Source organism: Sturnus vulgaris, chromosome W (genome assembly GCF_052056855.1).
Source record: "Sturnus vulgaris isolate bStuVul1 chromosome W, bStuVul1.hap1, whole genome shotgun sequence".
Classification (NCBI taxonomy): domain Eukaryota; kingdom Metazoa; phylum Chordata; class Aves; order Passeriformes; family Sturnidae; genus Sturnus; species Sturnus vulgaris.
The window spans coordinates 44,478,476-44,503,901 of NC_142282.1; the positions used below are offsets into that span (position 1 = coordinate 44,478,476).

At 40.4% G+C, this 25,426-nt stretch overlaps 2 long non-coding RNA genes across 3 annotated transcripts; both read right to left on the reverse strand.

Moving 5' to 3' along the window:
• Positions 1-1,463: 1,463 nt before the first annotated feature.
• On the reverse strand, positions 1,464-18,853 carry LOC148220218 (uncharacterized). Its single transcript, XR_015798971.1, has 3 exons — positions 16,302-18,853; positions 8,875-15,520; positions 1,464-1,661 (listed from the first exon to the last, which is right to left on the reverse strand). It is a non-coding gene; the product is annotated as an uncharacterized LOC148220218 (long non-coding RNA).
• A 1,493-nt stretch (positions 18,854-20,346) lies between these two features.
• Positions 20,347-24,559, reverse strand: LOC148220219 (uncharacterized). Of its 2 annotated transcripts, none has more exons than XR_015799036.1 (3): positions 24,390-24,559; positions 22,200-22,302; positions 20,347-20,820 (listed from the first exon to the last, which is right to left on the reverse strand). It is a non-coding gene; the product is annotated as an uncharacterized LOC148220219 (long non-coding RNA). The 2 variants fall into 2 exon arrangements; XR_015799037.1 differs by having other exon boundaries at positions 20,347-20,864.
• Positions 24,560-25,426: the final 867 nt, after the last annotated feature.

Below are 25,426 nucleotides of genomic sequence, written 5' to 3' on the forward strand. Positions count from 1 at the left end.
TATTGCTTACATTTCTCATTTAGAACAAGATAGGCCATGAACGTAGTTTATACGTAGCCTAGTGTGCTAAGAAATTAGAATTCTAATAGGTTAAGAAGTAGTGGTCTGAGTTTGTGTCTTAGCTTGCTTGTAAGTTTCTATAAAAGAACATTCATTAGGGAGAGCTGGTGCTCTATGCCGTGGCTTTATGCCATGTGCATTTTGCCATTGCTTTGCTTTGTTTTTGCCTTTGAGACTGATGTGCTTCTACAATAAATAACTTTATAGCAACTATTAGCTGCTTTGCTTTTTAAAGAAGAACATAACCTGACAGTGTAGGTGCCTCAGAGCACCCAGAGGTTTTCAAAACCTCACATTGTTCATCAATTTTGATCACCAGCAGAGTGATACTGCTCTGAAGATTTGCATGTGCAGAGCCAATTTCTAAAAGTTTTACATAAGGATCCACAATTGGGTGTGCAGCTGTAAGGCCTAGCTGTTTTTCTAGCCTAGGAGAGAAGGTATGCACGTGTTTTATTGCCAACAGGTTTAAAGTAGTTACCTGCTCATCTGGACAAACATCGATCACCTCCAAGGAGATGAGGCCCAGTGAGAGGAACAATGACCTAATAACCATTCGGCCCTCATGGCCAAGGCAGGAGCAGGGGTAGGACTGCCAGGACATGGCTGTGTCTGGAGGCTTACGGAGGCAGCCTGCCAACAGGGGCCTTGCGTCCCACTGCACTCACCATCGTGTTACTGTGTTCTTGCTGACCTCCTTCAGTTATTCCCTATTCCATCCTTCCAGAAAGACATTCAGTAATGCCAAAGTCAGCATTTCCAGCTAATGGATTCCCTCCTGCCTAAACAGCATGACCCCTGAGCTCCAGCCATATGAACTTGGAAACAGTAGCCATTTATTTACACTTTTTGGGGACATTGGACATTATCTTTCTGTTCTCCTATGCTGAGGTTCTCTTTGTCAGTGGCATGGTTGTATTTGATGGGGTTTTATTGATTGTGATCTGTATTCCATGTATCTTATCCTGAGTCCAGCATATGATCAGTAATAGTCTTAATAAGATAATGGCCTTACAGGTGCAGCCTGTTTTGGCATCGGGGTACACAAAACCTTTGAACAAAAAACAAAGAAAGGGGGAATTGTTGCATATAGGTAAAGCCTTATAAAATAAGGGCCTTTTTACCCTTGAAAAATCATGGCTCAGGCCTGCTACTTCGGCTTAGTAGAAGAAAATTATGAGAAAGTGACTCCGCTGAATTGGAGGTAGAAAAACAAGTTAAATCTTTCTTCTCCCCTGACCTATATGTTTGTTCACTGTAGACAGCCAGAGCTCTTTCCTTGGCAAGCTACACTTTAATAATAGATTTCCCCAATTAATACTGTGAGAAACAACGCTTACTTTTAAAATTTCAAAGTTTTATTAAACCTTAACAAAAATACAACAAAAGACTGAATAAGGAGAAAGAGCAGTGCTGGGAGCAAATGACTCAACCACCATGTACTTGTCCACAAAATGGGTGCTCCACCTTTTATACCCCTAGCCACTCCCAAAGTCTTGTTAGTCAACTTCTTCTTCGCCGTCCATTGGTGGAAATCATCTTACATCTTGATTGGCGGTCAGGTGTTGCCATAGTCCAATGTCCTGACTACCAAGGCCATCCTGTGACAACAATACAAGGGGGAGGGGAAAGAGGACTATGGGAGGACATATTATAGTAACATAACTATACGTATACAAAACTTCTCTTAACATGCACATATTTATCCCTTAATTGTGAGAGCCAACCATCACATTACTCATCTATAAAAATACTGTCAGATATGACACAAGATCAAGATCCAAATCTATGAAAACTAATGATAGGTATTTCATTGACCTATTTTCCATCTTATCCAAAGTAAATCACACTCTCTTTAACATGTATGGGTATGGGCAACCATTAATCCAATCTTTCAATGGCAGTTCTAAGAACAAGATCTGCAAAATTTGGCTCATTAATAGCTCAATCATATTGAATTAGGGGGGGAATTGCATTACTTTTAATGACAGACTGAACACCCCACTCTCCCTCCTTTCTCCTAATATATGTATGTATATAAATCAACAACACTGGTATGAGACTCAGTCCTGGTCCCAGCAAAGCTAACAACAATTTCAGCCAGATTAGACTCAGGACCTTGCAGGTAATCTTCACACCTGCTTTATACCACACACTAAAAACCTATAGCTCTATATATACATGTACATATGTGCATAGCTAAATACCTGCAACAGGTTCAAGAATACCAAAATAGGTTATTGTTAGTAGACAACTACAAATCCAAAGGGCTCCTTTCTCCTTCTTTCTCATTCCCTCAAGAGAAGTCCATAAAAATGTATTAATTTTTATCTCATGCTGTATTGTTTTTGCACAGCCTGGTTTTTGGTAGCGGGGGGCCACAAAGATGGCTCCTGTGAAAAGCTGATGGAAGCTTCCACCATGTCCAGCAGAGCCAATCTCTGATGGCTTTGAAGATGGACGTGCTGCTGGCCAAAACTGGATCAATGAGAGAGGTTGGTAACACCTCTGTGATGACATATTTAAGAAGAAAAACAAAGCAAAGACACAGTTTTTGCTTCTAGTCAAAGAGGAGGAGGTGATAACGTGAAGGAAAACAACATGGCAACACCAAGGTCAGTGGAGAAGGAGGGGGAGGAGGTGCTCCAGGTGCCAGAGCTGAGATTCCTCTGCAGGCCATGGTGAAGGCCATGGTGAAGCAGGCTGTCCCCCTGCAGTCCATGGGTCCACGGGGGATGCAGAGATCCACCTGCAGACTGTGGGGAAGGTGCCCATGCTGGAGGGGATGGATGCCTGGAAGAGGCTGTGATCCAGTGGAAGACCCATTGGAGAGAGAGGGCCCTTGCTTCCAGGCTGGAGCAGCCTGTCCTTGGAGGACTGCACTCTGTGGAAAGAGAGACCCACGTCGCTGCAGTTTTGGGAGGACTGTCTGCCTATGGGAGGGACTCACGTTGCAGCAGGTGCGGTAGGACTGCTGCTTGTGAGAGTGGACCCATGCTCCCATGGGAGGCACCCCACGGTCTCACAGGGGAAGGACTCCTCTTCCAGAGCAGTGGAAGAAAATCTTGGTGATGAACTGACCTAAAATCCCATGCCCTGTTTCCCTGCACTGTTGGTGAGAAGGAGGGAGGGACTGTGGGAAGAAAAGGTGTTTTAAGGGCTTATTTTACTTCTCATTATCCTCCTCTGATTCTGTTAGTACTAAATTCACTTTGCAGCCTTAAGTTGAGCCTGTTTTGCCCTTGAAATGTTTTCTCCCGGTCCTTATCTCACTCGCAAACCCTTTGTTAATTTGTTTCCCTCTCCGCTGCCCAGCTGTAGCAGGGGAGGGTGAGTGAGCGACTCTCATGGGTGCCTGGCATTGGGCCAGTGTCAAACCATGACACACGCATTTACAGTTTAGTGGGGAAATTTAATTGTCAGAAGCCTGGCATTTTCTTTCTTTTAAATTGAAATAATGAAGGAGGTAAGAGCTAATTATTGGGCTCATCCCAGAGTATGCAATCTATGCAACTGTTGTGCATTTTAAAAATTTTAATAGACTTTTTCATTGTGTCTCTGTGGGACTGCTACTTCACTATCACTTCTGGAGCAAGTCAACAGAAATGAGAAAGCAACTTCTAATTCACACAGGAAAGACCAAATCTGCCCTAAAAGACAGCACACTCAGGTTCTTTATAAAATGAAATATTCCACATATTGAAATTGAAATATTTCCATTTCACTTGAAACAAATAATGAATTTCTTCTATGTTAACACATATTAATGGCAACTTTAGGAAGGCAAAGATGCCCTCATGAATAAGTCCATTCATACAACCAATTTCTGGACAGGCAAATATAGTTTCCTTCACTGCCAAATTTTGTACAATATTCAGCTTTTGTTACTGTCAGTGCAACAGCCCCACTAACACCATGGCTTACAGAGTTTGGCCTTTTCTTTCTACTTGCTATGAATGGAATTTAAATGTATGCTAGTGTCATTCTGCTCTTTATACTTCAAGTCTGGATTATCCTAATTCCTATTATTGTTCTTAACTTACAATTTGTTACAAAAGATTTTACAACTTTTCTAGCACTATTTTTTCACAAACCACTCTGAGTGGTCTCTGTCAGTATTACAGAATAGAACTACAAATGCCAAATCCTGCAGATATTGTTCCTGCTTAGAAATTTACTAGTTAATGTGGTTGGCACAGATGTATTATTCATCAAAAGTCTAGTTACTCATTGCTTTGTAGCTTTATGCTAAGAACTGTATGACATTTAATGAAACTAACAAAATCAGTCAATTAGATTAAAAATACTGATGTTCTAATAAAATATGTAACTAACGCCTTGTATTTGAACGGTTTCTTTTTCTTAGTCTGTATTATGCCAATTGGTATATGAATCTTAAAAAGAGGACTGAACTGAATAGTATCTATAATAGAAACTATTATCAAGCGGGAACAAAAAAGTAATAAAAACTGAGAGAACTGGAAACATTTCTACATTGAGATCTATTAATATATTTCATTACAGAAATATATTACCTATTACTTTGTTTATCGACTTCAGCCTTATTTCTTCTAATTATTCAAGCATAAATCTTTCCCTAGACTCAACTCAGAAGCAACCTGTGTAATATGGATTATACTTATGTTTTATCAGTTCCAAGTTAGAGTTGGAATAGTTGCAAGATACAACCTTCCTGACACAAATAATTTTCTTAATTATATAAAAAGCTGGTTTATAACTTGAAGTTTTCAAAAAACAATAAACCATCTCTATATGCTGATTTCACATTCCCATAAGAAAATTAATAAGTTTATCCGAATAAAATAACTTGTAAATAAACTAATTTTTCTCTGATTCTTTTTGTATTTTGGGCATTGTAGATCTTAGCAATGATGTTAGCTTTAGTGTGGGAAAATATTATAACTGAAATCTTGTAAGTTATTTGTAGATTTCAAGTTTTTCTTTACACTGTGCTGACATTTAGTACAGCCCCGGTGAGGAAAACAATACTGCCATTCATAGCTCTAGACCTAGATTTCAATTGACTTAAGCAGGCACAATGACACTTGGTCATTCACTGGTTACCCATATTGTGTTCTCAAAGTTTCTCTCAGCAAAAGTATAATGACTCAGTATTGTATGGTTACATAGACAAGGGCCCAGAACAGGAGATGCTAGTTTTGTCTGATGGTGTGAGAAAGTTGTGAAAGGATCTTTTCTTCCAGATGGTGTTAAATTCAGCTGCTTTTTTAACATTGTCCTTCAACAGCAACTGATGCTCCCTTTTCACCGAGAATAAGCCTGGATTCCTACTAGTTAACATGCATAGTCGCACAACCTGTAACTTCAACTGTTTTATGACAGTGACATGCTAAATGAATTTGATCTGTTTTTTCCTAGTGCTAAAACTAGCCTTCAAAGGACTGCTCAACTGATATTTACACTTCTTTTTATTTAAAGATGTATATTGTTTGGGTTTTTTTGAAAGTTCTAAAGATAGATAATTTTGTATAACATTATTTGCTACATGAGGCAAGCATAAACTTGGAGACCATGCTACATTTTAAAATGCTCTCTTTTCCCAAGTCAGGTTTGCAGATGGGGCATTTTGCTTCCAAGCAATGAAGGAAAAATAATAACAATAATATAATTAGTAGTAGTAATAGTAGTAGTAGTAGTAGCACTAGTAGTAGTGTTTTACTAATTTATAGTCATGTAACTTCAATATGGTACAAATCAATTTAATATTGCAATGGGCAACACAATTATATTTGTGTTTCTTCTGGGTGTTTTTCTTAACAAATTAACATAAAATACCGAGATGCAAGCAAAAGCTTAAGTTAATTGACTCCATTGGATGCCTGAGTAAACAATAGGTTTCTCCAGAAAACAGTTTATTGACTTAACTGAAGGTCTTTCAGAAAAAACCCCACATACTTTGTAATGTAAATATTAATGGTCATAGACAATCACTCTAGGTAAATAGCAACTCTGGATAGAAGTAAATGAAAGGCATACAAGCACTCAAAATGAAAGACTGGTTGCACATACAGTGCTTCAAATGTAAATAAACAAGGGGCTTCTCATCGGTCTCTACAGTAGTACAACTTTGGCATGTGTACAGCAGCTAAAGGGGGAATTAATGTAAATACAGATTGGCTGGAGTACTCTCTGAATCTCAGTAAAAAAAGCCACTGAGTAAGCCTTAAAAATTCTATAGAATATATTTGGAACTATAGGGAAGATGAGATGACTTTGGAGGCTAATTATTTCTTTTAAATCAACAGTGCATGTCTTGTTTCTAAGACCTGTTTGATGGTTCTCTGCTTCCTTCGTCTCAGAGTATGTGATGTAAAGGTAAGTATTTCCATTATAAACACCCAAACAGTATTTTATGTGTCATCCTATTCATAAGTAAAAATTGAAAAAATAAAAAAATTGAAAAAACCCTCAAAACACCAAACCCACAAACAAACAAACCGCCTGTACAAAGTCAACCCTTTAATTTATGAAGAACGTTGAGAATTGTTTCCTTATGTCTGATCTTATTTTAATCTATTTTAGAGATGTTCAATTTCTAAGATAGTATTAGACACTAGTCTGCCTCTGGAAAGATGTTTAAGTTGAATTAAAAGGAAAATGTTGCTCTTAAAAATTAAACCTGCTCAATTTCACTGTAAAAGGTGCCTAAACTGCAATAATGATAAATATGAATAGCACCGAAACAAGTGTTTATTAAAACCCATTAGATGTTTGCAAGGTCAACACATTATGTCTGCTATTTTTATCCATCTGGGAAGAGAGGCGCAGTCTCCATAGCTGTACCTCCCAGGTTGCCTCACCTCTGCCTTGCCTCTCCTAAATCATCTGCAATACTTGGGCCAAGGAAGAAAAGTGAAACTTGTTCCCAAGGAGCTTGTACTGAGGTTCCAGAATTAACAGAAAGAAACAGTGTACAGCCACAGAGCAGTCGGTGTTCTCACTTGGGAGCCTTCAGATGGCTGTGGGTGGGAAGTAGCTCCACTTATGGAGGCAATGGAGATGAGTATGGTATAGTGCACTTGAGGGTTTTTTCATTCTGCAGCCCCCAGCAGAGCTGTCTGTCACGGGCTGCCGAGGCATGGAATTGCCACTTTCCCTGAGCGTGGGAATGGGAGGGCTCAGCCGTTCACATCTCCTGCAGGTCATGTAATGGAATCAATTAGGCAAGACAGACCATCAGCTTCCCCACCCCCTTCCCATTTCTGTCAGGTCCTAATACGTCCTAATTATTTCAGTTTGGGATGCCAGAACTGTTTCCTAGATAGATCTGATCATCCTTAAGCAAAAAGAGAGGAGGCATACACGTGGATTTTTTGAGCAAATGTCACTTTAATTTCCAATGCTAGGCACAGAGTAAGACAGAACATTTTTAACACTTTGACAAGGGAGGAGGCGATCTCATCTCCATCATGTCCTTCTGCTTCAATAGCCTCCTCAAGGAAACCTTACTGGAACTGAGAAGCATATGTGCTTGCATATTGAACAGAAGAATAAAAATCAGCCATCACTTGTGCATTTGCACCAAGTTCTCTGTAGCTATAAATTGTTAAGCTTGCCTACACTTCAATGTGAACTTTTTTTGAAAGCCTGGTTTCATGTTATTTGAAATAAATCCCTCAATGCTTTGTCTAAGATGAATGCAGACTGATTTTTTTCCAGTTCAGCCCACACTGTATCATCACCACCAACAGCAACTATCATCATCACCCTAACCAACCACCAGCTTTATTTTTAAAGCCATTTCATTGCAATGAATAATTTCACAAAATGAAACAGCATTTCCAAATAACTTTCTAAAAAATGTAATCTCAGCTCAGTTAAACATTAACTGGTCTAGGTTTTGCTTTATTTATTTAACATCAATCGTTGCACATGCAATGTTTACCATTGTTACCATTTCCTTGTTGCAGCACTTAGCATCTGACAATTTCATATTCTGGACTAAGTATGTTATTTAATTCCCTCTACTCCCACCTTTAGCTATAAAAATGTTGATTCAATAGAATTGATAACCTTTCTTGGTTGTTTTTTTTTGTTTGTTTGTTTGTTTGGGTAATTTTTTACTGTCTCTTGCAGTAGTCTTTCATTTTCACATGGTATACGATGATTTGGAAGGAGTTTTTACTTTCGGTTATCTAGCTTTATGAAGACCAAAACACTCATACAGCTAGATAACCAAAGATAACAACTCACTTCCCTCTAGCTTTCCTTGCTAGAATCCAATTTTTTTTGATAGATGTGCAGTTTCCTCCAATAGTACCAGTGCTGCTTTAAAATAGTCATCCTTTTATACAATTGTGACCCGATGTGTGTGTGTGTCCATGTGTGCATGCTCAGCTAATAGCACCCAAAAGAGGTCTGTTATCTTCAAAGTTTATTCCAAACTTTTTCTTTCAGTCAGTAATTTCCAGCAGGGATAACCAACAATTCATCTGTTAATATCAGAAAAAAACCCCAGCTATTAAGGTGTATCAAGATGTGATAAGACTGAAAAAGCATTCATCCCTTCACAAGCTTCTATTTGCATTATAAATTACTTCAGCCTCATAAAAGACTCTTTAGACTATAAAGATGTAAAACAATTGTCAATTTCCAGGGCAGTGTAAGGAAGAAAAAAAACCCCACATTTCAGTAAAAAGTGACATGATGATTCGAGGATCCAGCTCCTGATCCCTTTAGATTATGCATGGTATAGAGATTTGTACCAAATGGTGGCAACTTGACTGTAAATATCTTGCATGTATGTCTGTTTTGCAGGGGGGAGATCCTTACTTTCTCAGGGCTCCTAGAACTGGGAAGAAGCAGTCTTGCTGGCTTGCTGCTGCCCTCGGTCTGAAAGAAGGAGAAAAGTGGTATAATTGGGGGACCTTTAGTGCCAAAATGTGGACCAGTCCAGCAAGATCAGAGGTCCTGGACCACAGGAGACAAAGGTAATGATGATGTCATGAGAAATTTCAAGTACGCATGGTTATTGATATGCATTAATGATCAGTGATCTGCCTCTGTCAGCCACAGCAGCAGCAGCAGCAGCTCGGGACTAAGCCCTCTGTTGCTCCTGACTGCAGCAAAATCCACCTGCTGCCTTTACTTTCCTTCTTGCAAGCATATATTGCTCTAATATTCAAAGACTGGAAGAATTCTCTCTCTAAGGATAGGCAAAAGCACTTCAGATCTGTGGAACGTCTTTGCCTGCATTTTGGCAGCCTCTGCTTGTGCAGAGAGATGTGAGGCACTTTGCTATATCTTAAAGTTGCGCCTTGTTTTCTGAGACTGGGGATCAGATCTGCATTACACAGTAGTCGATGTATAACTACTTTGACAATTTGCCCTGCTGTGATGTGTTTTTAATGGCTTCGCAGCTTGGTTGTTTTGTGTCTATAGTGATTTGCAGGTATTTACACCAGGATGATTGTGCAACGCATTTTTCTCTACTTGTTTATTTGGAATGCTGCTTATATTACTCAAGAAATTGATGAAGTCTTTCTAAATTGTTAGAATGAGTTATGTACCATTTAAAGATTTAAGTCTCTCAATTCACCTGTCCTCCACATTATACTTTGAATTATTTAACATTATAATTTGTATAGAATTTTTCTAAGTCCAAAGTGCAAAAAATAAAGGTCTCCCAACCATATATGATACAATGAAACTCTGGACTGAGATCTACAGTACTTACTGTTGAAATTAAGAACTGTATTTTAAAAGCTCATATGTACTGTGGTCAGTATAAGATGCATATTGAAGAATTCAGCACAGAGAATATGAACTGCTCTACACTTCTAAATGAATTCTTGCTTGAAATTCATGCTGCTACTATTCTTTTAAGGTGTAAAATAAAACATAATGCATCATGCTGTATGTTCCTGTACAGTTATAGTGAATACATTTCACTGCATTTAAATAATTTCTTTGTAAATTAACCTGTTTGCATTATTGCTATTTTTAAGGAGAAATATTTAAATGCATGAAGTTGAACTGAAATTCTTGTTCTGCATTGACTGTATAGCCTACTCACATAATAAAGCATATATGTGCTTGTATGTACACAGGGGGACTGTGTATACATGTGTAGGACTAAGCACATGTGTATAGGTATTTATCAGACAAGGCCCAAAATTAATACTGCAACCAAGAAGTAAAACAAATATTACTAATGTGCCAAATCCTAAATTCAGAAGTCATATTACTAATAAGACCATTCATTTGTATTTTCAGATTATCAGCCTCTGAAATTGAGCATTTTTAAAAAATGTGTGTTAGATACTCTGGTATAAGGAAACACTACAATTTGCCACCAGTGCTTGGTATATGTGAGATGCATGAACTAATTATGCCAGTGCTCTTTTCAGATTATACAGTTTGGCATGAAATGGTTCCAATTCTTATAACACTATACTATTCATTACTGTGCTTGATAATTAGATATCTGTTATATCTAAAGGCACATGATCATTTTGATATGTAAAATTCTAATGAACTTCTCTAAATTGGAAGTTGTTTTTTCGAAATATTTTTTCTTGCAATAGCTAAAGGCAGCAGTATTAGTGGTTTAGGCATGTGTTACATGCACTAGGATTGTGAATTTATCCATTGCATTGTCAGAGGCATGAAAATTCTGGTATTCCTTGTGTATGTGTGCGTATGTCTATGCTTATACAGATATTTCTATATATAATACATATTAACACAGACACATGTACACATTAATGCATACATTAAAGCATGCTATAGCATTGCTATGTTTCAAAGATGCAAAATACACCTTTAAAACATCAAGCTCTGTTCTCAAGACCACCTTACTCACACACTGACTTAAGAAGTAACTGCAATACACATTTTGTCAAATAATCATGAGAGTCTGAGAAAGTCAAAAGAGCCAACATGAAAACTATAACCTAACTGTTCATTAGCCATATTCCCAATTAAATTTTCTAACTTTCAATCATCTAGAAGGACCTTAAGATCAAAGGGTGCCCAGTGAGACTGCACAAAAAATATTTGCTTATTGTGAATATTTAAAAAATCTATACAGAAATTGCTAATTTTTTCCAAAATCACTTTAGAGTGATCTGCATATTGGGAGATATGGAATTCAAACATTTCTTTTTTCCTTCTGCCTTTCTAATAAATGTCCATCAGTGGCCTTTAAATTGGTATGTTATTGACACGCTTTTCTAATTTTTTATAGGTCTCCAGATGGCTGTGATGTAAAAAAGAAACATTATCCATGTATTTTTAAAGAACAAACAGTCTCTATTTATTTTAAAGAGGAATAGTTATGTTTCTGTAATTACTACAGAGACTTGTTCCAATGATGGTATCCCCATCTTCTGTATGGAATATTCATAGGAACCCTATTTAAACTGTTATGAAGTACATAACTATACAGCATTGTATGAATACTCTTTTCCTACTAAATTAGAATAGGACTCATAAATTTAAAATGTCACACCAATACAATACAGGCAAGAATTTCCTGCATAATATCCCTTCCCTTTCAGCCAGGTGAGTCACTTGACTGGCTTGTCTTCTAATAAAAGTGTCTTATAATTTCTTTTGTGACCACAACTGAATTTTACAGGCAGCTGCAGACTACATTTCTGTTTTGTTGAACATGTGGTATGCAAAGGGATATCCATAGTACAAAATAAGATTAGGTAGACTATCAAGAATGCAAAATTTTGGAAAAGAAAAAACCCACACACTCAGTAATTTCACAGGAATACACTATGCGCTGTTAAAGAATATGTTCTATCACCTGACTTTTATTATTAAACAAAAAAAAAATACCATTCCTTGTCCTGATTGTCATTTCCTGTAGTCTTCCTGCATTGACTAAATCTGAAAAATAGCTAGGAAAAGGCAAAGGTTCATAATTTAAATGATTTCACTGGTCTTGTTCATGAAATGTATGTAAATATATAAATGCATGAGTGTTCAGGGGGAGGTGTGTATATCAACATTTGGAGATTATTGAATAAATTACTAAAACACTTCACTCTAGATTAAACAGGGAAATAGCTAGCCACATTTCCTGCAGATGGTCTAATATGACATAAAACAGATACAAGTAATGTACTCCAGTATCTGCAGGGTTCAATGTGGTAATTAATACTTGCAGGACTTAATTATTAACAAAAAAATCCCAAATTCCATAATTATTTGTGGAGATCTATCATGAAAAAGAAAATAATTGAAGAATATTTGGGACTCCTGAATAGAGATGCTGAAAGCTACAGAGGTGTATATGATATTTGCATACTGTAAGCTGCCAGTTACTTTAATACTTCAGTCTCATGAAAAGGAGGAGATGGAGGCTCCATCTACCCTTCAGTTCAAAACATGTGAAACACATTTAAGCCAGTATGTTCTTGATAATTTCCATGTCTTTCACATCACCGATGTCGTGAAATTAGGATCATTAAAAAGGCATGATCTATATTTACAAAACTGTTAGTATATTAAGAATTGTATGTGTAAATAATTATGACACTGTTTTTGCATCATATTGATTACATCAGCTCTAGTTTTAAAGCATATTATTTATTACAAAATAACTGAGTTCTTCTACTTTATGGTAAGTTTTTTCCCCAATTTCATGAATCCTGGGCTAGAATTGTTCTTGGAGAGGTATGTGAATTGGTGAGTGGGTGTTTTGGTGGGTGGGTGAGATGGAGGCCTAAAAGCACCATTGTATAAATCGCTTTCTTCATTTATGCTCTCTGCCTACCAGCGTCCCGGAGAGCCCACACCAGGGCTGGAGGCAGCGGTGGCCGGGACTGTGCCATGCCCCAGCAGCCATTCCCGGAGTCTCGGGGCAGTGGCACCTAGAGCCGTGGCATGGTGCAGGCTGACACCACTGCCACCTCCCCCTCTCAAAAAGGTGTATGTTTTAATCGGGTTGAGCTATGCCAGGTGCATCACACCTACCTCTGCCACCCCGGACAAGATGAGAATAATTATAACCTCATGAAACATTTATTAAATCACCACTGCTCAAAGGGATACATATTTTAATCAAGCTACATTTTGGACAACCCAGTAATGCCTGCTTGCAATTGTGGCCCATAAAGCACAGAGGCACACGGATTTATTAACTACAGTGAATAATGTCCACCACTTTGACAATCTCAAAAATATGAGTTCAACTTTTTAATTTTTTTCAATTTCTTTTTTTACAAAACACTTTGAAAATGTAGGGTCACCAGAAGTTAGTTCCATTATTCTAGTTTAAAACCCAGTGAATGATTGTAGGAACAATGTCTATACACCTTAAAAGGTACCCAGGTACTGCTAAAAAGCTTCTTCTCTGCATAGTTAAACATTATAACTCTGCTTTTACTGGCAATATACTTGATAATTAAGAGTTCTCACACCTAACCACATACAAGACCAACAAGTTTAGCATAAGACATACAAAATCAGCTAACCAATATAAGCCACCGTGTTAACTCATAAAACCATGCCTTGTTAATCAAATTTCCCTCATGGTCACCAGTGGAAGTTCCTGGAGCCCTACTCAAGATCACCTGTTTTGTCTGACTCTGGGTGAGGCAGCCCCTACCCCTGAACCTGTCACAGAGCTGCCAACTGAGCTCAGGTTCCCATATACCCATTCCCTCAATTGGAAAACATGGAAGTCCAGTGAAGTTGATCTCTCTCCCTTCTATAAGGAATTCAGGTTCTTTAAATTCTCCTCACAATACTTACATTAGTTCTTTATAAAATAAAGATTTGACCTCAGATCTAAATGAATCTCTAGTAGAAAACAAAGATTCCCACCATGGTAAAGACCCCTTTAAAGCACAGAAAGCAGGTCCTTTCATGTCTCCAGAAATTCAGATCTTTCTCCTTGTGATCTCTATTTAAAAGTGCCACTTATTTCCATGGTGCAATTCTTGCAAGATTGGTTCTAAAATAATTAGAAAGCTTCCACAAAGAAAAAGGGAGGGGAGGCAAAAGGGTGTGTTTGTGGGGTGTTTTTTACTTTTTTTTTTTCCATATTGCTTCCTAAGCTCCAGAGTAGAAAGTGAAGTCTTGCATGTGAGGCTCTACAAGGTTTTTTTTGGTGGAGGGGAGACAGATTGGCCAAGGTCTAGTCCAGCCCTTTCTGCTAAGGAGAAAATGCTCTGAAATTCAACCAGTTTTCCCAATGCTTTTGTTTCTGATAAACTGAAGTCCTTTTGTTCATCCATTTCCATGGTCTTTTCCTGTTCCTACTATGTGTTTATGCATTGCCAGAGATAATGAATTTACACCAAAACCTCTCATAATCCCATTTTGACAGACAGAACAAATTAGAAATGCCTTGTCTAAAGAAGAGCAATGGCTACATATTCCTAGAGAAGGAACACACATTTATTTGGAAACACCAAATGGTTGAGTTTTTCTAAGGTGTTCTCCTCTGGCTAACTTCTGAAGAATTGATTCTTCTGAGTCCTGGTTTTGGGAGATATTACCTTTTTGTGTAGCGTGTCAAAATTGATCAACCAGTCAACAACAACAACAATAATAACCACAAAAAGGATCCCTTTCAATTTGTTATCATGAAACTTGTAGTGTGACATCCCATCAACACAGTGATTGCTGGAAGAAGGCTTTCTTAAATTGTTTTGTGGTTTCCTTCTTTTCCTTCTCATTCAATGCTTCAGGTTCAAAACTAGTGGCACAGAACCAACACCTTGTCCATGAAAATGCCAGCTCTTTTTAGAGCGTAGGAACTAGGCAAAGGGCCATGTGGTGCCTTCGGAGAAGTTTGGGTGTGTCTGATCAGAGAAGATTATGGGAGAGGGAGGGGGTGCACCACAAGAGAGGGAGGCAGGACAGCTCTCTGCTATGTGCCCGGGGAGGACGCAACAATGGGATTGTGCTTAATGTTTGCTGTGGGCAGCAAATGGGTTGGCAGGGGTGGTTACAGGGCAGGGGTGCTGATGGAAGAGCCTTAGAGGGGATTTGGGGAGGGCCAGGGGTTTGGGAGTGTGCCAGACAGCCTGTCCCTGCCTGGGATAACTGCATGACATCCACATATGGAATTTTTTCCATGTGCTGTGTTGTAGTCATGTGAGCAGGTGTCAAGGAGTGTGAGCATGTGTGAAGAATATGTCAGGGGAGGTATTGGGGCAGGGACAATACTAAAAAATATGCATATGTATATATATATACATATTAAGTCATATGTGTATGGTGCATATATATAAATATACGTTATATGGGAATCCCATCCAGAGTGCGAGTCCAGGGAGAGAGTAGTCAGTCTGCAGAGGCACGGATTTCCTGCCAGCTACTGCCAAGGACAGCAGTCCAGCCATCCTGTCCTGGCCATGGCCCTTCACAGCTCCTGTTGCAGGCCAGACAAGCACAGCACACATGGATTCTCCTGCTAACACAGCCCCTGGGGACAAGGCAGACCAACAGAACTCTGTAAGAATAAAAATGCAATCTCAGACTAAAATAACAAAATTCTGGACAAACCCTGGCTACACAAAACTGCTGAGAGGACTTATAAAAGCCTGGATCAGTCTCTCAATCAGAAATACACTCATGTTTCCATTCCCTGGCTCGGCCATTTAAGTTTAGTCAAGATGTTTGAATAGAGAAACAGTGCATGAGTGTGTGTGGGTATAAGCGTGTGTGTGCATGTGTGCAGCGGCTGGCTTACAGCTGTTTTGCTCTAAAATTGACTGTGTCAAGTTCTAAAGACATGCTCTGGAACATAACAAAACAGACAAAAAAAACTTACATCCTATTAAAGACTACCATTAATTTTCAAAACGCTGATTGCATTTAATTCTACAGCCTCACCAGTGAAAATTCCCCTAGAGCTAAAAGTTCTCAAATCATTATAAACCAAGGTGTTTCTAAAGGGAAAAAGAGTGCAGGGAAAGATATAGAGGAGACAACTTTAGAAAATTGCTCACATCTACCCTTTTCTACCTTGGTAACAAAGCCAACTTTCTAGTCAGATATCTGAGAGCCCTTTAATACTGCTTCTCTTGCCAAATGGGAAAAATCAGTACAAACACGGGAGAGTAGTTTTGACTTGCAGATCAGATCGGTTGGAGGAGTGAACGGCTTGCCCAGAGCCTAGCAAATTTTTCATTTTCTGCCTCTTCTTCCTTAAATTGGCACTGATATCAGTGAATCCCTTACACAAAACTGCTAACGCTGTATCAATACAGTCATTCGAAATTATGATTTACCTGCACTGCGTGTGTCGTGCAGTACTGGGAGGGCGGGAGTTTTTGTGTCTTGATTGATGTTCTCTATCTCCCGCTCATCACCTGATGAAGAGGAGCGGAGGCGTTCCCGGGGATGGTAATAGGGCATCGAGAGGGTGGGCTTTATTTTACCTCCGTGTAGGGAGAGAAAGTGGACCAGTCAGGTTATTTTTTTTTTTAACATTTATTTTATTGGGCAGGGGCTCTGATCAGTAAGGCAAAGCGACGAGCGGAGCCAAACAGCCAACGCTGCTGCGGACGTTGCCTACCCGCAGTCGGGCCACCTCCCCGCTACGGCCGCCTCTCTGGACTGGCCCGGCATGGTCTGATGAGGCTTGGCTCCGAGCGGCTCTGGCTATGCACACCCTCCCGTCCCTCATCCTCGCTTCATGTTCAAGGTTTAACAGCGAGGTCATATTAATTGACGTCAGCTTGAAGTTTACTGTACGTCCGGCTACATTTGCATATATCAAAGAAATTAGGGTATTAAATAAATATGCAAATCCTACTGCTTGGATAAGAGACTGAAGATTCCCGGAGCGGTCGTCCCTATTAATGAAGATCGCAATTAATGAAACAATCTGTTCTTTCGTCCTCCCCTCCTCCAAACATCATAAACAACAACAGTAAAAACTCTGAAGTAACAAATATCAGTTAGGCACAGAAGCCTGGGGTGCACCGGCTAGAACCGGAGGCGACCTGGCAGGGAAAAGACCCTGTCTCAGAGCAAGCTGCTCCAGACGGCTCCCTATGCTTAATCAGGGCTTCACCGCTGCGCCATTCTCCGCCATTCCCCTCCTCCTCCTCATCCTGTTGGTTCTACCGTGTATTATTTTTAATATTGATGCATATGTAAAGTTATATTTGCATTTACAAATTAATCTAAAGTTAAAAGTTATCGCTTTTTCTCAGATCTTTCCTTCCTTTTTTTGTCCCCTCTTTTCTCCCCTCCCCTTCCCCTTTTGGCATGACTCTGATGTGTATGTGCCTTTATATGTAGTTTCCTCCCCGCTTCTGTTTGCATAAGGTTACAAAATATGCACAAAGCTAATAAAGCAAATATAGGTCCACAACATGCTTATCGGGTCTTAAAAGGAGAGACATATAATTGTCATGTTCAGCAATAATATCAATAGGTCGAACCTGGAAATTTGACCACCTAATTAACTTCATATTAGGAAAAAAGTTACTGTTTTAAAATATGAGGCAATATAGATAATGCATGTAATGGGAACGGATTCAAATGATTCATAATATTTCATTGCAGAATTGCGACCTGTAAAAGCACTTTATGTCTCTGGATTTCAGGAATGTTTTATTTCAGATTATCTTAAAATGTGTAGACCCAGGTATGGAGGGCTTTTTCTAAGGAAGACAATTTATACGCTCTGTCTTAACTGCTTACTTTATTAAATGTATTACAATTCATATTAACATGGGTAGTTTTAAAGGAACTACCTAAGTCTTTACTGAAAATGCATTTTTAAAGTTTATTTTAAAATATTGCTGTTAGCATTACAATATCTTTATCTGAAAATCCACAGGTCATGAATTACATTTAAAAACCGTATTAGCTCATTTCTATTTACCTTTATGGGGAAAATCTTATTTTTTAAAAGAGAGTAGTTTAAGCATGATTAAAACCAGGAGATTACTCTATTTTTAAATTCTAGAAATATTATATTTTAAAAGAGTAATGTTTTCCATAAGAACAATGCCCAATCATATACATATTTTTTCTTAAAAAGAAAATTTAAGTATGTGCATAGATAATTACACCATGGATTACTTACCTGCATAAACGTATAAGGTGAAAATTGCCTCCCCTTCAAGACTGCCATGCATATATTTTTTAAAAAATAAAGATCAGAATGTCATATTCCATTTGTATTGCTCAGTACCTATTTCACAACACGTATACTTTGGATTTCTTATGGTATTTCCAGCACTACCTCTAGCTCCAGTTGCACAAGACCTACACTAAAGTGCTCATATATGTCACCCAAAAAAAGTGGTCAGATGCCTACCCGTAAGACATTTTAAAAATCATGGAAGCAGATACTATAATCTAAGATTAATTCTAACCTTACCATATAGAGCAATGATTTATATAAGTAGGTACTTTTTTTTGGTACATTTTTATGAATAACGGTAGGGCAACACATGTATCTAGAGGTGTCCATTTACAAGTGATGTTGGGGACTCAGACCATGAAATTTATTATTTTCACTGCTTTTAATTAGCTCACATGAATCATGTTCCCCTATAAATTTGTAGTAACATATGCACAGACCCACAGAAGTGAGTGTCTAGCCCATCTTCGGGTGTGTGCACAGGTAGCAGATGGCACAGAGGGAGAGCGGGGAGTGTGTGTAGGTTGTGGTGAGCAGGGGTATATTGGTATGTTGCATCCCCTCTGCCCACGGCACAAATGCGCGGCGGTGTGTCTGTCTAGAGCGGAAGCGCGGCCCTGGCCACCTCCCTGCCCCCGGCTGCCACGGTGGCGCAGGGCAATGACCCCACGCCCCTTCACTCCCTGTGCTGCTGCTTACCCCCGCCGCCGCCTCGCTGCGCACAGCCGTTGCCCCTGACGGCACCGCACCCGGCGGGACGGGACGTAAGGCACCGACGCCAGTGCTCTGCCCCAGTTGGGCTGCCTCAGGAGCAGTGCCTGAGCCCCCTCCCCTCCAGCTCCCCTTCGTCTCTACCCTCGTCGCTACAGCCACACATCTGCCCCTCCCCCTCCATTACCATACGGAGGCTGGGTCCCCGCGAATCACAGAGGCAGCGAGCGACATTTGAATAAGCCCTGCAGCCGGCAGCAGCACCGGCTCCTGCAGCGACAGCGCTCTGCGCGTTTCCTCAGCCCCTCCGCTCCTCCCCCGCCCCTGCATGTGCCACAGGCATGGTGGAGACAGCTGTCTTGCCTCAGTCACTTGCTACTTTAGGGCTAATTTCATGGGTAGAACATGAACAATAAATACTTCCCTAACTTGTTACCTGATACTTAGCCTTTTAAAGCTAAAAATAAAGGCGCATAAAACTCACATGTTATTTCGAAATGCCACCGAAGTGATGATTTCATGGATTTCAGATAGAAAAAAAAAAAAGGTAGCATTAATAATATTCTAATTTTGGGTAATCGTTACAGATGACTGTTACAGATGAGAGAGGGGACGCGATGGACACTGATGAAATAGATCCCCTCCCTCGTCTTTTTTGCAATACTTTTAATGGCTAAAATCATCTAAATATTAAATATTTTAAACTTATATTGTCCTTCTCCTCAGCCATGTCTATCTATCTTATAATCATAATCAGATCTGTGCCGATATGCTCTATGTGTGAACATTCATGTTTAGTCATTATTTACAGATTGGGTTAGAAGAAGGGAGACATAGGAAAAGAAAAACTATTTTCTTATTTTTCGCTAAATTTAAACCTTTGAAGGAAAATTTGAAAAATTACAACCATGTAATCTTAGGTAAAATAACCTAACCTTAAAATGAGGTTTTGTGGGTTTTTTTTAAGTAAGGAAAAGGCTTGATTTACTGGCTTTTGCCCTCACAAAAGTTCGTAATTTGGACCTCTTTATATGTCCTGTGTGAATGCACCTAATAATACACATCGTTTAGAAAAAAAACCCACAAAAGCCATGCTAATGTCTTTTTATTTAATAATGTCTCCCCTGATTAGAGGTAGAAAGACAAGAGGAGCAGCAGGGGAAGAGGAAGTGGGAATTTTAATATTCATTATTTTCATGCATATTTAAAATAATCTCTAAATTGTTAGATTTCCGGGCAGGAGAGTGAAGGGGTGATGTAGAGTAAACTCTATTAAATATGGTGAGCATTCAAAACATTAACTTCAGCATCAGTCTAGGATAAGTAGCCAGTGCAGTTGAGTTCCCATATACCATATATTTGTGGGTTTTTTAGTACTAACAGCTAAATTGTCTTGATGTCTTTTCTGTTTTTCTATTTTTGTAATCAGTTTATTATTTGGCATAAAATAAGCAATCAACAAATTAAGGTTTGAAATGATCAGTTATTTTTCTGTTTTCCATAACTGACTCACAGAGAGGACTAAACCTAATTTTGTTTCAGTTTGGATAATTTTTTTCCTTTACATCAGCTTCGAATCAAGTGGAAAAGGTTGTCAGGGCGTGGGTATCCCTCAGCTCCATGACTCCTCGAAAGAGTGTTTCCTACCCAAAGTCCTCTCCTTGGCTCCGCTCTGTGGCGGGCTCCTTGCACGCCGATGAGATCAGGAGGGGGATGCCGCTGTTCGAGCCCGGCTGCCTGCAGTCCAGGAGACCCGAGCCAGGTCCGGGTGTCCCAGTAGGCGCAGCTTTCCAGCCCCCGCGGTAGCTGCTTCCGGCAGAGAGACAGCGACATCTACCGGTGTTCGGCAGGGCTCTGGCGAGCGCGGTCGATCGACGGGTTTAGGGCTAGAGGAGAGGCCACATCGCACCGCGTTCCTTTGCCCAACCTAGCGCAGCCTGGGGAGAAGACATCAAGGCAACGATCTTGTCTGCATGACCCGCTGCAAAGCAAGAATTCAGCCCTACTAGAGCGGCCGTTTCATTGGGCACACCTCCGCATACACGCACTCCTGACTCCAGATCTGGGCTGTATCCCACAAAAATTAGAGACCTGACAGAGATGATAAATGCCTCACTGAGAGCAAAGTCTTCCCAAAGAAACTGGAGAAGGACGCACTGAGAGCAGAGGGAAGGGCAGCACCTGTGTGTTCTCCCTGCCGCTACTATCTCACCCCAGCATCTCTCCCCTTATTTGTATTGTCTTATATACACGCGGAAAGGCAATAGTCCACAAACACATTTCAGCAGGAACAATCGCTGCCTTTCTAAGTGCTTTGCATTTTAATTGCCAGGATAAAAAAAAGAGATCATTTTGTGTATTCCTGTTTGAAGAAAAGCATGGCTTATAAACCGTGAGAAGGGGAACGACAATATTATCTGAAGCAAGAGTAAAATTTTACTATTTGCCCCAGCGGAATGGCCCTAGTCTTTATTTAATTTTTGTGCTGATGCTGTGGGGAAATAACTTTTTATTGGAAACACTTTCTATCTGATCTTTACTTTATCCATATTCTTTTTTTCCTTTTTTTAATAACTAAAAAATTAAAATGAAAGGGACAGATTTATGTTACTGAAAGGAAGTTTTTATAAGTACAAATGGCAATGAAGACTAATTGTGTTGCTTTTAGGAGGGTGAGATGCATCCGAGAAGCAGGAGGCTACATTTCATTGGATTAACTGCTCCTTTCCGTTGTTTTTATTCTAGTAGTTCATTAGCCAGGTGTACTTTGATAATTAATTTCCGAGATCTCATTCTAGGAATTTTGTTTGTTTCGTATATCAATAGACTTTCCTCAACGGGCTATAGTTGAAGAAAATAATAACTTGTCTGTTTTGAATTACATTTTTGTGCATCTGCAGGAGAAAAATTTTGCTAAACAACCCTAGTCTTGAGAATGAGTTCGCTACTAGTAGCATCAAAAGACCGAGGAGCATTCAGTCTTAGAAAATGTATGTCTACTTAAAGGAACCAATATAACATTAAAATCAACGAAAAATCAGCTTGTGTCCTCAAGTACTGAAGAGATCTCTAAATACCGGCTGATCATACCTAGTCTAAACTCAGTAAGTGCTAACATTTTCCTGGCTCTTTTTCTCCCTAAGAACATTGTTCTCTTCTTTTACTAACTCCAGGAACTGTTGATAATATTTTTACACTAAAATAATGGTAACGGGTGCCTCTCATTTTGCCCTAGACACGCCGACATCCTCCCATCCCATCTTGACTCATCCCCCAAACCCAGAGAGAGAAGTGGCCGGGGCTGGCGGTCGCCTACCTCCATACCGTGCTGACAGGACGCAATAGCGGATTGACGGGACGCTGGCCCTGCGGCTGACAGATGCTGCTGCTCTGACACATTCCCACGCTCTCAGAACCACCTGGAAGAGAATTGCAGCACCTAATTAAAGCCTTGCCATTTTGCTGAGAGCTGTGTGCATGCCTATTTGGCAAAAAGTGTCAGACATCTAATATATTTCTCTCTCGTGTCTGATAACACTAGGACTACTTATTTAATAAAACACCGCAGGGTACTGACAGTCCAAATGCACAAAATCATTATAGTCCTTTGCCCTACTGAGCCCCCATTTCCTTTTCTTTCCCAGCTTTTCAGTAGCAATGAATAAATCGAGAACTAGAGTGCTATATTCAAATACAAATGAATCAGAACATATAAACCTATCATCTTCAATCGTCAAGTTGAAGAATCGTCAAGGCTGAGGCAGCCTATAAGTAGTAGGCATATTGCAGAAAACCTGGGAATGGTTGGCAAAGGAGTGCAGTTTGCAGCCGATTAACAGACCCATAGAGTGGGATAAAACGGTCACCTACTTCTCCAGGGCACCTCCCCTCACACCCCAAAAACTGAACTCAGTGAGAGTAGAAAGAAGTGTATATACTGACTTTAAAACCTGCATAGTCACTATAAAAGGCTTTCTGAAGCTAACCTACCTTGGCAATCTAACTAAGCAGAAGTTTTATTTATTTTCTTCCACTTGTCTCCCTGAGAGGAATGTTAAATTTCTTTACAAATGAGTTGTGGATCAGCCTATAGATAAGGCTAGCACTGAGAAATAAAAGAAACAATGGGATGGATTCCACTGATTGATGAATGGAAAGAGATATTTGCCTTTACAAACAAACTGTAGGGCTGCTGATAAATGAAATTGGATATCGAAAGATGAAAGAAGCAACGGGGGGAAAACTATGAATTCTATAAGAATTAAAAATTAAAAGGGAGGGTTATACATTAGAGGGGAATTTCAGGTATCAGGCGTTCCGGGAAGTCTGTGCCTCTCAAGTACCTAAGCCAATGGGGAAAGAGAGAGGGAAATGCGGCCGGGAAAATAGGATAAAAAGGAGGCTGCGTCCTCCGAAAATTTAAGAGATCCCAGGGGAATGTCCCATGGCCTCTCCCTTTATTCGAATAAAGCAAAAAGGACTCCTCTGTCTCCTTTTTGGACATAAACCTCTGGTGTTTGTGGATTAATTTTCCTGACATCCCTCACATAGACAGTTTCCCAATAGCATTTCCTTTTTTTCCAACTAATGGACAGACTGTCCTGGGAAAAGCAATTGTCAGCCTTATACACCCAGGGCAATCAGAAAACCAAACCCTTCCACCTCACCCTAACCAGAAGCAAGGTCTTATTTCTTTTATTTGCTAAAAGGCAGCCAGATGGGAACATGACAATTTGCTCTCTCTCTTTGATACGAGCATGTGTGTGTACGTATTGCCTTACGTGTATCAGCTCGACCCGAAACGGTGTGAATACCAATTTCCCGACAAGTGTTACCGCTTCCAGCTCAACGCAGCCTCCGATAGATGTGTGTGCGCGCGTGCTTCTGTGTGTTTAGCAAACCAATAGGTAAGTCGCTATCAGGTGATCTGGCTTGTAATCCAATAATCTTTGTTCGGTTAAATAAGATTTATCATTAAGAGCAAAAAAATCAGGAAATGGGAGTAAGGACAAAGCGGGGGGGCGGGGGACGGGAGGCACAGAGAAATCTCTCCCTGCTCTCTCAGGGTCTGCTGCTGTCAGGGGTTACTGCGCCGGTCGCAGCCCACTCAGCCCAGCATAAACTTTCAGAAGACTGAAGTGCCATAGAAAGCAAACAAGGGATCTGAGGAATCGAAGGGCGGTAAGGAGGCCGGCGGAGGAATGGGAGGTGATGCCCTGCCTTTTCCCCCCCAGTCCACGGGAAACTGCGAGCAGGGTCGCCCTCCCCAGACAGTGTCTTCCTGTCCCCTGGGTGACAGAGTGTGGCCTCCTCCGGAGCCCAGCGGGGCATTGTCTGGTCTTACCAAGCCCCCGGTAAAGCCGAGCCCCCCGCAAGAGTGCGTGTGTGCGATCGGCGAGGCTGCCGCGGAGCAGGGTGGCAGGGCTGCTCTGTACCCCAGTACTTACCGCCGCGATGCCCGCCACCGATTCGCTCCCCTTCGCAGCCCCCTCAGCAAGACACATACCTAACATACATCCTCGCAGAGATCAGTTGAGACTTTTCGAGTCTAACCCCGCTCATTCAACGGTAGGAAGGAGAAGAAAACATAAGGGGTGATGAAAGAAGAGGGGTAGCCACGGGTGCTGCCTCACACTGAACTGCAACGTGGCTCCCCCCTCCCCTTCTTCCTGACATTTCCCATCCACTCACCTCCTTCCTCCCACCCCGAATCAGAAAGCCACGGGAGGGAGGGACGACACACGGATCTATGCTGGCTGCTGGGGCGCAGCGTTTGAGGAGAAAAGGAGGAAGAAGGGGCTGAAGGACGGCCCGAGGCATGCCCGCCCGCCTGCCCAGACGAGGATCACATGCCACATGTGGGGTGCGCAGAGCTCCGAAGTGCGAGGCTACTGCACGGGATACAAATGGGCTGCGGGTTGCGGCGGGCGTCGCCTCCCCTCCGTCCCCTCCCCTCCTTCCTGTTGCTATTTTTAATGTTATTCCTAATTATACCAATAATTAATTTTAAAGATCTTTGCAAATGTAAAATGACAGCTGGAGCTGAGAAGCAAGAGTAAGCGTTTCAAACAATAGATTAGAAATACTAGGAAGTGTCTCGGCAGGAAATGGAAACTTTTTGTTTCCTCAAAGGTGAGATTTGCTGTCTGCTTATTAGTACAGTAACATCCTCGGTTCCCGACTAAATACAGTAACACAGGTTCTTGTGATTAATACAAGAAGCTTTATGAATTGTGGTCCCTCCCTTGCTCTTTCACAGACATACTCGCAGCACACCTATTCTGTGAGAGACTGGGTTGGCAGGGTGCTGGCAGTGGACCCAGTCAAAAGTTTCGTTGTTGCAGACACAGTAATAGTCCTTCCAATTTTCTTAGTTAAAATTTTATTTGACGAATTGCAAATTTTTCTAAAAGATTCATTGATACACAAAAATATGCTTACATCTGCCAGAGATGGTGCAGAATGAAAAGGTCTGAATAGACCTCATCTGAAATCGAATCCCCACATTTGTAATAGTTACAATATACAACAAATAATTAACAA